This window comes from Octopus sinensis, linkage group LG11, assembly GCF_006345805.1.
Source record: "Octopus sinensis linkage group LG11, ASM634580v1, whole genome shotgun sequence".
Lineage (NCBI taxonomy): Eukaryota > Metazoa > Mollusca > Cephalopoda > Octopoda > Octopodidae > Octopus > Octopus sinensis.
Window position 1 is genome coordinate 64,863,451 of NC_043007.1, and position 12,554 is coordinate 64,876,004.

A 12,554-nucleotide genomic window follows, 5' to 3' on the forward strand; every position below is an offset into this window, starting at 1 on the left:
GTTCGGCAAAAGTGGCAGCAAAAATAAGTACCAGACTTAAAATAAGTTCTGGGATCGATCTCTTCGACTAAAACTCCTCAAGGCAGTGCCCCTCATGATCACAATCTAATGACTGACATAAATAGAAGATAAATAATATCATATTTAACACTCATTACAACAGTTATATCAAAACAATATAGCAGATCACGAGTGTTCAGAAACAAAATCTAATCTGGGATATATGATTTAAATAATTTTCTTTAGTTACGTAATTTTACTCTGGTTTGTTATTATTATTATCGCCATTCTTTCCAGTTTCGTTGATAGTCTAGGTTATCTATGCCATGTTTCAATTATTTCTTGTAGCATACAGACTTGAACGATGTTGCTAAAATCACTAACAACTCCTTTACTAACGTTACAAACGAAAAGTAAGTTTTAGAGATGATTCAAAGCGGTACGTCACAAAAAAGTGCTCCCCCTGCCTAAGAAATTTAGTCAGAAATAGTAAAAGAGGTAGTTGATAGTCTTCTGCTTCACGAGAGATCTTCAGTAAATTCTCAAGCGAACATTTAAAGAAAGGTCTAGGTGTAAACCGCAATATGTGCTCCATTGACAAAAGTGGGGGATATAGAAGAATGAGTTTGGTCCTCAGAATTAATTGCGAGTCGTGAAACGTGATCAGAAGCTCCTACTGCAATGCATAAGATGACGTAATACGAGAGTTACAGGATAGGACACTATTTTGACGTTGAGAAGGAGGTAGAGGATGGGCTGGCTCTCCAATTGTTACAATAACGAGTGTTCCGAGTGATTCGACCAACGGAACAGCTTCTTCGTGAAATTAGCGTGCAAGTGGCTGAGCTCTCCACAGACACGCATACCTTTAACGTAGTTTTCAGGGTCATTCAGTGTGACACGGAATCTGACGAGGCTGGCCCTTTGAATTAGATTTTTAACACATTTTTGCCACATTTTTTATAGATTGGAGCAACGTGAAATAAAATGTCTTGCTCACGGACACAACGCATCGCCGGCAATCGAACCCACGACCTTACTACTACTCTAATCACTGAGCCACATGCCTTTTGAAGATGGGTAGAGAATAGCAAACTATCGGTAGCAGCAGAAAAACTTTCCCTCTAAGAAAGTTAATGCTTGGGCATTACTTTTGTTTGTTTTCCTATTCAAACATAGTCAATGAAGTATTGACGGATGATTTAACTAATTGAAGGATGAAGAAAGAATAAAGTACATTTTAAAAGGAAGTTGAGCTTCGAGACTTTTGAACACGAAAGCGTTAAACAGCCAATAAGAACTAATATATGAACAATTGTACCTTACCTACCGAGTCACTATGGACCGAAACTTTTGAGTATATGGACTAAGCTTACTCGGAGTTTGAAGGTTGAGGTTTCTGATTAAATCTAATTTGTAGCATCTCATCCTTTTTCTGGACTATATATATATAATAAGTACATATATATATATATTATATATATATATATATATATATATGTGTGTGTGTGTGTGTGTGTACTTATTGCCGCAAGGATGCGCCTAGTTTTACTTTAAGTATATGAATACATATGATCATGCAAATACACAGACACACAGACACACACAGGCAACACACACACACACACACACACACACACACACACACACACACACACACACACACACACACTCTTCTCTCTCTCTCTCTCTCTCTCACACACACACACACATACACACACGCGTATGCATGGGGATTAATTTTGCTTGTTTTCCTAGTCAAACATACATAGAAAGGCGCATACATCCGTTCCATTGTATTTTATGTTTAACCAAAGAAGATTTTTCTAGTGTCACTTCCATGAGGTATTGTATACCTACTTATGTATATCTTTCTGTGAGGTATTGTACATGTAGTTATTCATACATATAAGTACCTGCACACATAGGAGATATCTAAATATATTATTTAACGTACAATTTTTCAATACGTATTCCTTAAAGCAAGCCCAAATCTTGTAGCTGACTTGAAATTTTGACCAGAAAAGCCATAATAGACAGTTCACATGTAATGCAAGAATCTTTAGGTTGAAAATTTTAATATATCTGATTAAGTCATTGTTTCAACAATTCCTAATCTATATTTTACAATAATTTTGCCATTAGTTTCAAATATAATTTAATACTTGAGGAATACTGAAGAGTTGTTAAATTTGTTTTCCATGAAGAAAGAAAACAGCACATATTTCAATCATTCGTGCAATTAATCATCTACTGTTGACTAATCGGAATTATTTGCATATTTAAAAAGGAACTTGTCTTGTATCTTTATGACTTTTGTAAGTAAAAGTTAAGGTCTATCGTACACACCTACGTACACTTCAAAATATAAAGATACATGCACGTACTTGTTTCAACGTGTAGAAACATGCCATGTATGGATTCCTACATGTATTGATTGTTATTTAGAGAGATATTTATCTTTATGCTTTGCATGTTGATGCATGTAGGGTTTAGTAGATATGCAGATAAGAACATGTAGACACTTACATACTGGTTTTATTGATCATAATGGGACATTTTTTTTTATATATCTGCTGAACAATAGCCTTTTCAGAACTTACTCATTGATTTCTTTGATAGTAACTTTTACTTCAATGTTTGCTTGAAATAAGGATTTTATTATCTGACACCATGCGTCTTTTGGCAAGATGGAAATAATATATTTAATTTATTGGATATAGCAATGAAACTGTCAGATCACAAATACCTAGACTAGACAACATAATTTATCTGTCTTAATCTGTAATACTTACAGTATTGGCCTCCAAAGCAAGCTATACTTTGAAGTGATTTGAATATAGATCGTAAAAGGGTGTAACTAAATATTGCGATCTATTTTGTCCTATGTTCTAAGTAACCTACAAGAACAACATGAACTACAACAACAATTGTTTCTGATATAGGTACAAGGCTCGAAATATTAAGGGGAGAGGTAAGTCGATTCCATCGACACCAGTATTTGGCCTGTGCCTTATTTTACCGACCCCAGAAGTTGATTTCGGCGGGATTGAATTCAGAACGTAAAGAACCGGAACAATACCGAAAAGCAATTTTTCTGACACTCTAACAATTCTGCCAACGTACTATCTAGGAATGCAATGGACTGCATTTTGAGGTAAAGTTGTAAACTATTGCTGATAAAGAACTTGAAACATTGCCACAAATAACACACATATTTATTAGAGGACCCACACGAGATTCAGATTAGAAACCTGTGTCAAAACAAACTTGAAGATAGGTAAACTGAGAACGAATATGTTACACAAAGGAATGTTACGTAAAGGAAAGAGAGAGCAGGCCATATATATATACTTATAAATAATTAGGATTCAGTTAATTTGATAATAAAGCACATACAAATGAGATAAAAGGTTAGGAATGCATATTATGAATTCCTTATATTAATAGTTGAAACCAAACTAAAAGCAAAATATAGGTTAACTGTCATATTTATAATATTTTAAACTGAACGCTAAATGAATTATCAAGACAAAATTGAAAAACAAGAAAATTAATGACAGTGTACAGAATGCAGCATCCAAATTTGAGAACAGAAAGATTATATTTATTATGACAATAGGGGGATAACTTTCTAGTTTTATAAGGCCCTATTATAAAATATCCAATGCAGGATTACGTAAATACACAATAAAGTGTAACGGAAACGTATTACAAATAGCCACAGAACATAAAACACTGTTTCCAAGGAAACTAAAAAGTGAAAAATAGAAGCTAGAGTTACTGACAATTGTGAGAAAAATGGAATATCATCGACAGAAATTGTAAAACAGTTAAAGCCTAAGTTAAAATGGGTTACCGAATAGTATGCTTAAACGGTGGTAAGAAAAGCTCCTACATAGCTGTGAGATAAAAACTATAGCACTGTATGAAAAGGACAGTAATAAAATATGAAACTATGAGATTCTCGATTAGGGCACAGACTCAACGACTTCGAACCAGAACCCTTTCAAAAATATGAAATGATGCAGAATACATTAAATACGTGCAGAATATGTGAAAATAGAGAAAATATAATGAACCACATTGTCTCTGTCTGATCAGTCCTAATGAAGAGAGAGAGAGAGAGAGAGAGAGAGAGAGAGAGAGAGAGAGAGAGAGAGAGAGAGAGAGAGAGAGAGAGAGAGAGAGAGAGAGAGAGAGAGAGAGAGAGAGAGTAGATTTACTGGCATGAAAAAGTTGAGAGTTTCATACACTAGAAATTAACGCTGGCATTATGAAACGTTATAAGCCAGTTACAGTCTCAAGAATAACAAATCAACCAATACTCCCGCATATGCCAATGCAAAAAGGCTACTTTGCCGGATGTCTTTGTCAAGGAAAATCAAGAATGAAAGTACCTCCTCATCAGAGTATCATCCCAACAGACAATAATTTTTAATGTGGTATTATTGTTATTAGTATGTGTCCTTCTATGTGTATTTGTTTATTACTCTAACCACGTTCACATAAGAATAAACACATCACGGGAAATAACAAGAAACGTTTGTGGATGAAGGGATAAAGATACCGCCAGATAGGCATAAGCTTTGAAAATTGAGAAAGAAGTCGATAAAAGAAAATTTGATAAAATAAAACCGGTCATAATTTGCAGAAATATTTTCGTTTGATAGTATTTGTGTTTCTTTTGGAGATCGCATTTTTGATGTTGCTATTGATGGTAGTAGTGGTGATAGTGATTAGCTTAGAATGATAGCATTTGGATGTATAATGACGATTTTGTAGTGAGTGCTTTGTTTTTTCGTTTAGTGTTGCTTTTAGTGATAGTGTCTTAGTTGGAGTTGGAGATTTGCACGTGATGATATTTCCACCTGTCATCTGACCGAAATTCTAAATCGCGTGCGCACAGCGGCAATCACGCATGCGCGTGCACACACACACACACACACACACACACACACACACACACACACACACACTCACGCACACATACACACACAGAAATAAGATTTTATGTGATTTGCAAATAGTCAAAGTTTACATTGTGCTTATTATTTAGCCCATTTGGATCAGCCCTGATCAAACACTTCTATTATTATGACAATCCCGTTGTGTTTAGTAGTGGTTGTACCAACACCACCACCAAGAACAATGGCTTTTGTCAGTATTTTCGGCCTTCTTTTATTATCAAATGTAGAAGATAATAAGAATAAGTAGTAGCAATAATAAGGAAGAAGATGGAAAACGAATAAGAACGATGAAAAGAAAATAATTAAAATAAAATAAACGTGGTGAAGAAGAAAAAGAAGAAGAGGAAGAAGAGAAAGAAGTGGAAGAAGAAAAAGAAGAAAATGAAGAGGAAAGAGAAAAAGAAGAAAAAGAAGAGGAAGAAGAAAAAGAAGAGGAAGAAGAAAAAGAAGAGGAAGAAGAAAAAGAAGAGGAAGAAGAAAAAGAAGAGGAAGAAGTGAATGAAATAAATAAAAAAATTAAGAAAATATGAAAAATGAGGTGGAGAGAAGTGAAAAAAGAACACAAAAAAAGGCCGGATTAGAAAGAGAATTATGTGAGGAGTAGAGTGGGTAAACAAATACTGGCAAGTTATGTAGAATAAAAGAGTGGTACAAAGGAAAAAGAGGGGAATAGAGGGAGGTGGAGAGGATCAGAGATGAGAGAAAAAAATAGAGAAAAGAAAATGTGAACCAGTGGAAGGCGAATGACATTTTATGTCTTAATTGATTTATCTTAACAAAAATGAAAAAAAAAAAAAAGAAATTGAGTGAAAAAAAGCTAAGGAAACACAAAAGAAACTAACCAAAAGAAAACAAAAATGTATCAGTGGAAACTGAAGAAAAAAAACAAGGAAATAATAAAGAACAAGATTTCCAAATATGCTATAGAAAAACACACATGTACATACGCACACTCATATGTAAACGTAATCAAACACAATCCCAAATTCCAATACGTCCTTTACTCTCGATTTAAGAAACCCACCTCTCTTCATAGACATTAAATAGATGTGATGAAATAAAACACACACACACACACACACACACACACACACACACACACACACACACAAAAGAATGGCAGCATTAGTTGAATGAAGGAAAATAATACTCTCGATCCAGTCAACCTCGAAGAAAACATTAACAAAAATAACAACATTAACAATAGCGTCACTGACAACAGCAGGAAAGAGAGAGCAAAAGTACTAATACTGCAACAAGACTAACGGCATGAGGGGAAAATATTGAATATGGAGCATCATCAACAACAACAACGGTTACAACAGTTATAAGAATTCTGCTGTAATAAATCCCTTTTCTATTTTACTATGTCATCTAAGTAAAACAGCAAAAGAATTTTCAAAAGGTGGGGTTTGGGAAGAGAAATAAAACGAAAGAATTAAACAAGCAATATTTCAATCGATGAATTATGTACAACGATTTAAGTTTTCCAGTGAATGACTGCTAATTTGAAGAATTATTGGTTATTCTCAAAATTTAAAAAAGGAGAAAGGAATAATAATTGTGTGAGAGATAGATAGACAGATAAATACATAGAAAGAGAGAGGACGAGAGAGAGATAAGCGCGATTGAGAAGGTTAGAATTCGAGGAAGAATGGGAGAAACCGAAAGAGAGAGAGAGAGAGAGAGAGAGAGAGGGGAGAGAAAGAGAGAAGAGAGCTAAAAGGAGATGAGTAAAATCAAAACTATATATATATATATATATATATATGTATGTATGTATGTATGTGCGTGTGTGTTGAGTGTGGGCGTGTGCATGTACTTATACAAACATATATGTAAGTATATAAATACACACACAAACATATATATATATATTTATATATATATATATATGTATATATATATTTATATGTACGTACACACACACTCACACATTCGCACACATACACACGCGCACACACAAACATTTTGGCATACAGAAAATATCTCATTTTAAGTACAGCTCATCTTTTACATTTATTTTGCAAAATGAAGGTTGATATTTGATATATTAGAAATAAATAAAGCATATAAATTAACTAGGTCAATATACGTTTGTAACATATTCTGACTTAGGATTCGTAGCTAACACCAAGTAAACTGATTTCCATCCAACAAGACGTGAGAGTTTCAACGAACAGAATATCAATGTCTTCAGGCATTTCTGAACAGTACATTTTCTCAAGTTCCGTTTCTCTCGGCATTCCGCCCTCAGTGATATCGTGAACCGAAGCCAGTTTTCCGTCGGAATTGGAGTTAGAAGGGTTAGAACACCAAAATGGCGAAGGAACAGACGGCATTGCAATCTTTCTGTTCCAAGGCAGCAGTAGTCTTATTTTTATCACATGTTTTCACTGCACTACCGAACGCAGCTCTGTGTGCTCTGGGTATGTGCTGTGATTTGTTGTGATGCTCTTATTTTTACTGTATTGAAAGTGTTTTACGTAGAATGTGTGCGTACCTAGCAGTGCTATTTTCTGTATGTTATATATACTTGTTTGTCCTGGTGTCTTTGCATTATTATTATTATTATTATTTTAAAGACGGCGAACCGGCAGGATCGTTAGCACAAATATTTGTGGCATTTCGTCCGCCTGTCTTTGGGCTCTTTCAAATACCACCGAAGTCGACTTTGCTTTTCATCCGTTCAGGAGTAGATGAAATAAGTACCAGTCGAGCACTGGGGTCAATGTAATTGACTAGTCCGCTTTTTCTACCAAATTTCAAGACTTGTCCTTTAGTAGAAATAGATGTCAAATGAATCAGACTTCCATTTAATAAGTCGATTTCTCTGAGTCAATTATACTATCTCTCAGTCAATCTAACAGCCGGATTATCATAAATTGTCTCAAGGAAGTAATCAATCATTTAGTCCATTCTCTGATTAATCAATGAGTCTGTTAATCAGAAAATTTCATTCCGACAATCAGCCAATGAGTCAATTAAATAATCAGTCAAGCAATCAACCAACCAGTGTTAATCAACATGTCAGTTAATCAACAGATAAGTCCCTCTGTCAATCAGAATATTAGTTTGTCAATCAACCAATCAGTCAGTTTGTTCAGTGGACAGTCAGTCTGTCAGTTATAGAGTTAGTATGATCAATAAAACAAATCACTAAGTTAATGCATCATTCTGTCAATCAATTATTCGTTTCTTAAAACAAACATACCTTTCATGGAAAATGGGGAAATGCACTTAATATATTATAAACAACCAGTCAATCAATGAAAATCAGCAAATCAATTGTATATTTAGTCAGTCAGATCAGTCAAACAAATTTAACTATGGGTGGATCATTACAATTATCATATTTGATTAGAAAAATAGAAAAACCTCTCGAAAGACAAATGGAACTTTGTAAGGATCATTGCTTAGATCCTGCTTCTTAGTGTCAATCTACCACTTGGATAGTAGGGGCAGCTGTATATTTGTATATTTATATGTCTCTACACAAACAAAAAGACGCCTGAAATGCAGGTCTGCTGGTAGTCTAATATTATTTCAACTCGACCGTTTCTCTTTTAAGAAAATATAGAAGCCTATATTAAATACATAACTAATAAAATAATGGCACTGTGAATCTTGTACTTAGATCAGATAGATTACTCATTTAAGATCTGAAATATGTAATGATGTAAAAGAACACAAATATGTAAATAGGTAAATGAACATTAAAAAAAGTCCATCGTTGTATTAAGTCAATCGTGTTTTTTAGGCAAATTGCAACAATCTATAATATCAATCTTCTCTTCAGATCTTCAGATTTTTTAGCATTAACCGAATTACCTATATAGTGATGAAAAAAGTATACATATCTATTCTTTTATTCTTTACATGCTTTATTCATTAAAATGAGGGCATACTGGGGTATTCCCTTCAAGGGCTTTAGTCAGACAAAGCGACCACAGTACTTATGTTTCAAGTTTGGTACTTATTGTATTGGTCTCTTTTGCCCAACTACTAGTTTATGAGGATGTAAACAAACTAATACTGGTTGTCAAACGGTGGTGGAGTACAAACACGGATGTACAGACATACATCCACATATACGATGGGCTTCCACATGGGTTGCAAAGCAAGCGTCATAACCACACAACCTTTCCTGCGTCTTTGGGTATTATTCTCAGATTATTATTCTCCGAAGATCTTCGTAATTACCTTACCCAGAGAATCATCAAAATCTCGCAGTAGATTATCAATCATATCATGAATTATCATTCCAATATTTTCTCAATTTCGATCGCTGGAGGCAGCAGGTCTCTCAGCTGATGAGTTTGCCGTTGGTGCTGCATGTTTGACTTTGGTTGTATTCAGTAAGTTTGACGGTGGTGCTATTCGGTTTTGGGAAAATAGCTAAACACCTTATGAAACACCAAGCGTGAGTACCATAGGAACAGCGACATATTAACTAGTAAGGCCCAGATTTATACGTAGTGACAAATTTATTTAGACTCATATATAAGCAATATTATGAGCGTATTCAGGGTACTGTATTGAAATCCATGCCAAGTAGCTTAGATTTCTGGTTGTATATATATATATAAATTTACTATAATAATGCCTAGGGAACTGGAAAATTAACGTCCCAGAATACCGTTCTTTCCTTTAATGTCCCTCGTAGCATCAGTATTAGTGTCAACAAGGGTGTAATCACTGTTAGTGTGATGATCAAGACGCTGTGAAAATTATTGTTAACAGTTGTGCCTATATTGGTGTCAAAAAGGATGTCATATAAGAACTGCAGTGTCACAAAGGATGTAAATATTGACACCAATAATTTGTCAATAATAATCTTAACTTACGTGTAAATTTATCTCAAATGTAACGTCAATATTGTCTGCAATACTAACATTTGTAGGCATAAGAATCAAATTTTGATGTAACGATGATTCATCATTGGTTTTTACTGAATCATCAAATGTTTAAGCCTATGTTATCTCTGATTTAATAGATATGTTACCAAATGTATTTCGATTTTAACCATCCTGCATCTATGACGACATGTGTACTTCCTATTTAGAGACCATGTTGTTGCTTTTGTTTAATCACAAGTCTACGTTGATAGCAAAGATCTTTGAATGGAGGAAATCACAACTGTAACTATCCTGGCCTTCTTGGGTATTACAATATAATTCAGTAGGTTCTTTCCATTTTTAATACATTACTTGCCGCCACCAGGTTAGTGCTGTCTACAATTGCTGTAAAAGCACATTTTAGCGCTGCATTCACAGTGTTGATGTTGTTGTTATATCATTTATAAGGTTATATGATACAAATTTGAGTCAACTTCTCATATAACTTTGCCGACTTCATCACTTCCCACGCCGGATCATTTGAAGTTAATGAGGACTTGATTACACCATAGTGTAATGGCTGGCACTTTTTAACACCTGATTCAGAGCCAGCTACTATGATCTTAATTTCACTGTCGTAAAATAAGCCCCATAAAAGTTTGTGATAATGTGGGTAATAGGTCGAACTATGTAAAGTTAAACATAATCTATAGTAGCTAGAAAAACGTGTGACTAAACTTTATAGCACAATCGATTCAGGACTACCCAAGGCACTCTAAGCTGAAAACAACGACAATAACATGAGCCAGTTTATTTTATATTAAACGATAACCCTAAGAAATACTTCTCATTTGAGAACAACACATCGATCGCTAAACAACAGTCAGCTAAATCGATGAAAAAATAAAATCAATAAATGAAGTATGTCATGTGCATTTTTTACTTAATTCAAAATTGTTTATTTAAACATTACAGTATTCAAACGGGCGTAGTGTTACCTGGTCTATTGAAAGAACAACAATTTTTTATGCAAGCATGAAACTTAAGATTTATTAAGAGGAACTAAAATGTTATCTGTAGCAATTACCTTTCACAAGGACATCTGTTACGGACGTTGGACCGTTCTATGTGAGACTCAAAAGCAGATCCCGAAAATAGCTAGGGTCTGTGAAACATATAGACTGTTTTAACTCTGTACGTAAGCATTGTGACTTCCATGAGTAAAGCCGGGTGTCTTGTTGACGTACATAAAATTCGGGACGAGATGAAGTGTACGGAGGCGGTATTGCCTGGATTTGCCTGGTTTTACTTGGGATTATACTTAAGGACCTATACCTTCACGGAAGTACGGACCAACCTCCATACCCTCTGGAATAAGATGATCTGTTAACTTTATTCTCCAGTCTTTATTCTTCTATCTGCTGTTTTATTCTTTTATACACTATGAATTCTCTGTCTGGAACTTTCCTACATACCTTGTCTCCGATGATGGAATACTTAGTTTATGGAGAAGCTGACCCATCATCCGGGATATCTCAGAGTAATTAATATAAGACATTAATTACTTCTAATTCACCTTTCTCTAATTAAATACTCTAAATGACCTGAGATACTCGCCCTGCCTTAGTTTTGTTGTCCTTTTTCTAGTAATATATACCTGTTAACTCGGAGGTCTACTACAGATCCCTACCTCAGCCACAGCTGTGAACTTTGAACCTAACGGATGACCAATTATAACACTTACATAGCGTACCTATTCGTTTAGATCGTCAGTCAACTAAACCCCTCATATGTATGTATGTATGTATGTATGTATGTATGTATGTATGTATGTATGTATGTATGTATGTGCATGTGAGTTATAGCATTAATTATCAAAAGTAAAGGTAATGCTAATTTGGAGAGTTCTACGTATTCACTATATGAATATCTTGTGTTACAGTACAGCTACTAATTTTGACACAATACAATTCTTCAGTCAACGCCGGGCAAAATACTTAGCGTTATTTCGTCTGTCGCTACGTTCTGAGTTCAAATTCCGCCGAGGTCGACTTTCCTTTCTTCCTTTCGGGGTGGATTAAATAAGTACCAGTTACACACTTGGGTCGATGTAATCGACTTAATCCATTTGTCTGTTCTCGTTTGTCCCCTCTATGTTTAGCCCCTTGTGGGCAACGTCCACTAATTCACTTGTTTATGTTTGCGTATTTATTAAAAAGGAAGTAAACAACATATAGTTTTTGGCTTCTGCAAACGAAGTACTGAAAGCAGAAGAAATGGTATAGTTTATTGAATTACTATATACACATTTATTCGGAAGCTGGAGATTTCTATATGGAAGAGATCATTTAGGTGTTATTATTGGTTCAGTCGTGAAATGTTGTTTGTAAAGGGAAGGAAAAAAAGAAAAATAAACTTTTATGTTCTGTTGGGATTTCGGGTTACCGCTGTTGTAATGAAGTTATCGCATTTAAGGAAGTAATCATACATATGAGGACATAAAGAGATAAATTCCATGCATTTGTTTACGTTTTGGTTTTGCGCTTTACGATTGAAAACTTCTCCAAGGTGCAGAAACTGCAGAAAGCTTTTGATTCTGTGTAATATATTGCTCTAAAAGTTTCCCTTCAATGATATGAAATATTAATATATTACCCCAAAATGCATGTGTTGGTCGGCTTGTGTTCTGTCACCGTTTCTACTTTCTGTTGAATATTGATAGAGACATTGCTCATAAATTGTTTAG

At 34.6% G+C, this 12,554-nt stretch overlaps 1 long non-coding RNA gene across 1 annotated transcript in view; it reads left to right on the forward strand.

Annotated features, from left to right (window-relative positions):
- The window catches only part of LOC118765460, a 13,635-nt gene extending 2,122 nt beyond the window's left edge, over positions 1–11,513 (forward strand). The window contains exons 2-3 of the long non-coding RNA XR_005001327.1: positions 247–250; positions 11,212–11,513. This is a non-coding gene — a long non-coding RNA (uncharacterized LOC118765460). The remainder of the gene's footprint in view (positions 1–246; positions 251–11,211) is intronic.
- Positions 11,514–12,554: the final 1,041 nt, after the last annotated feature.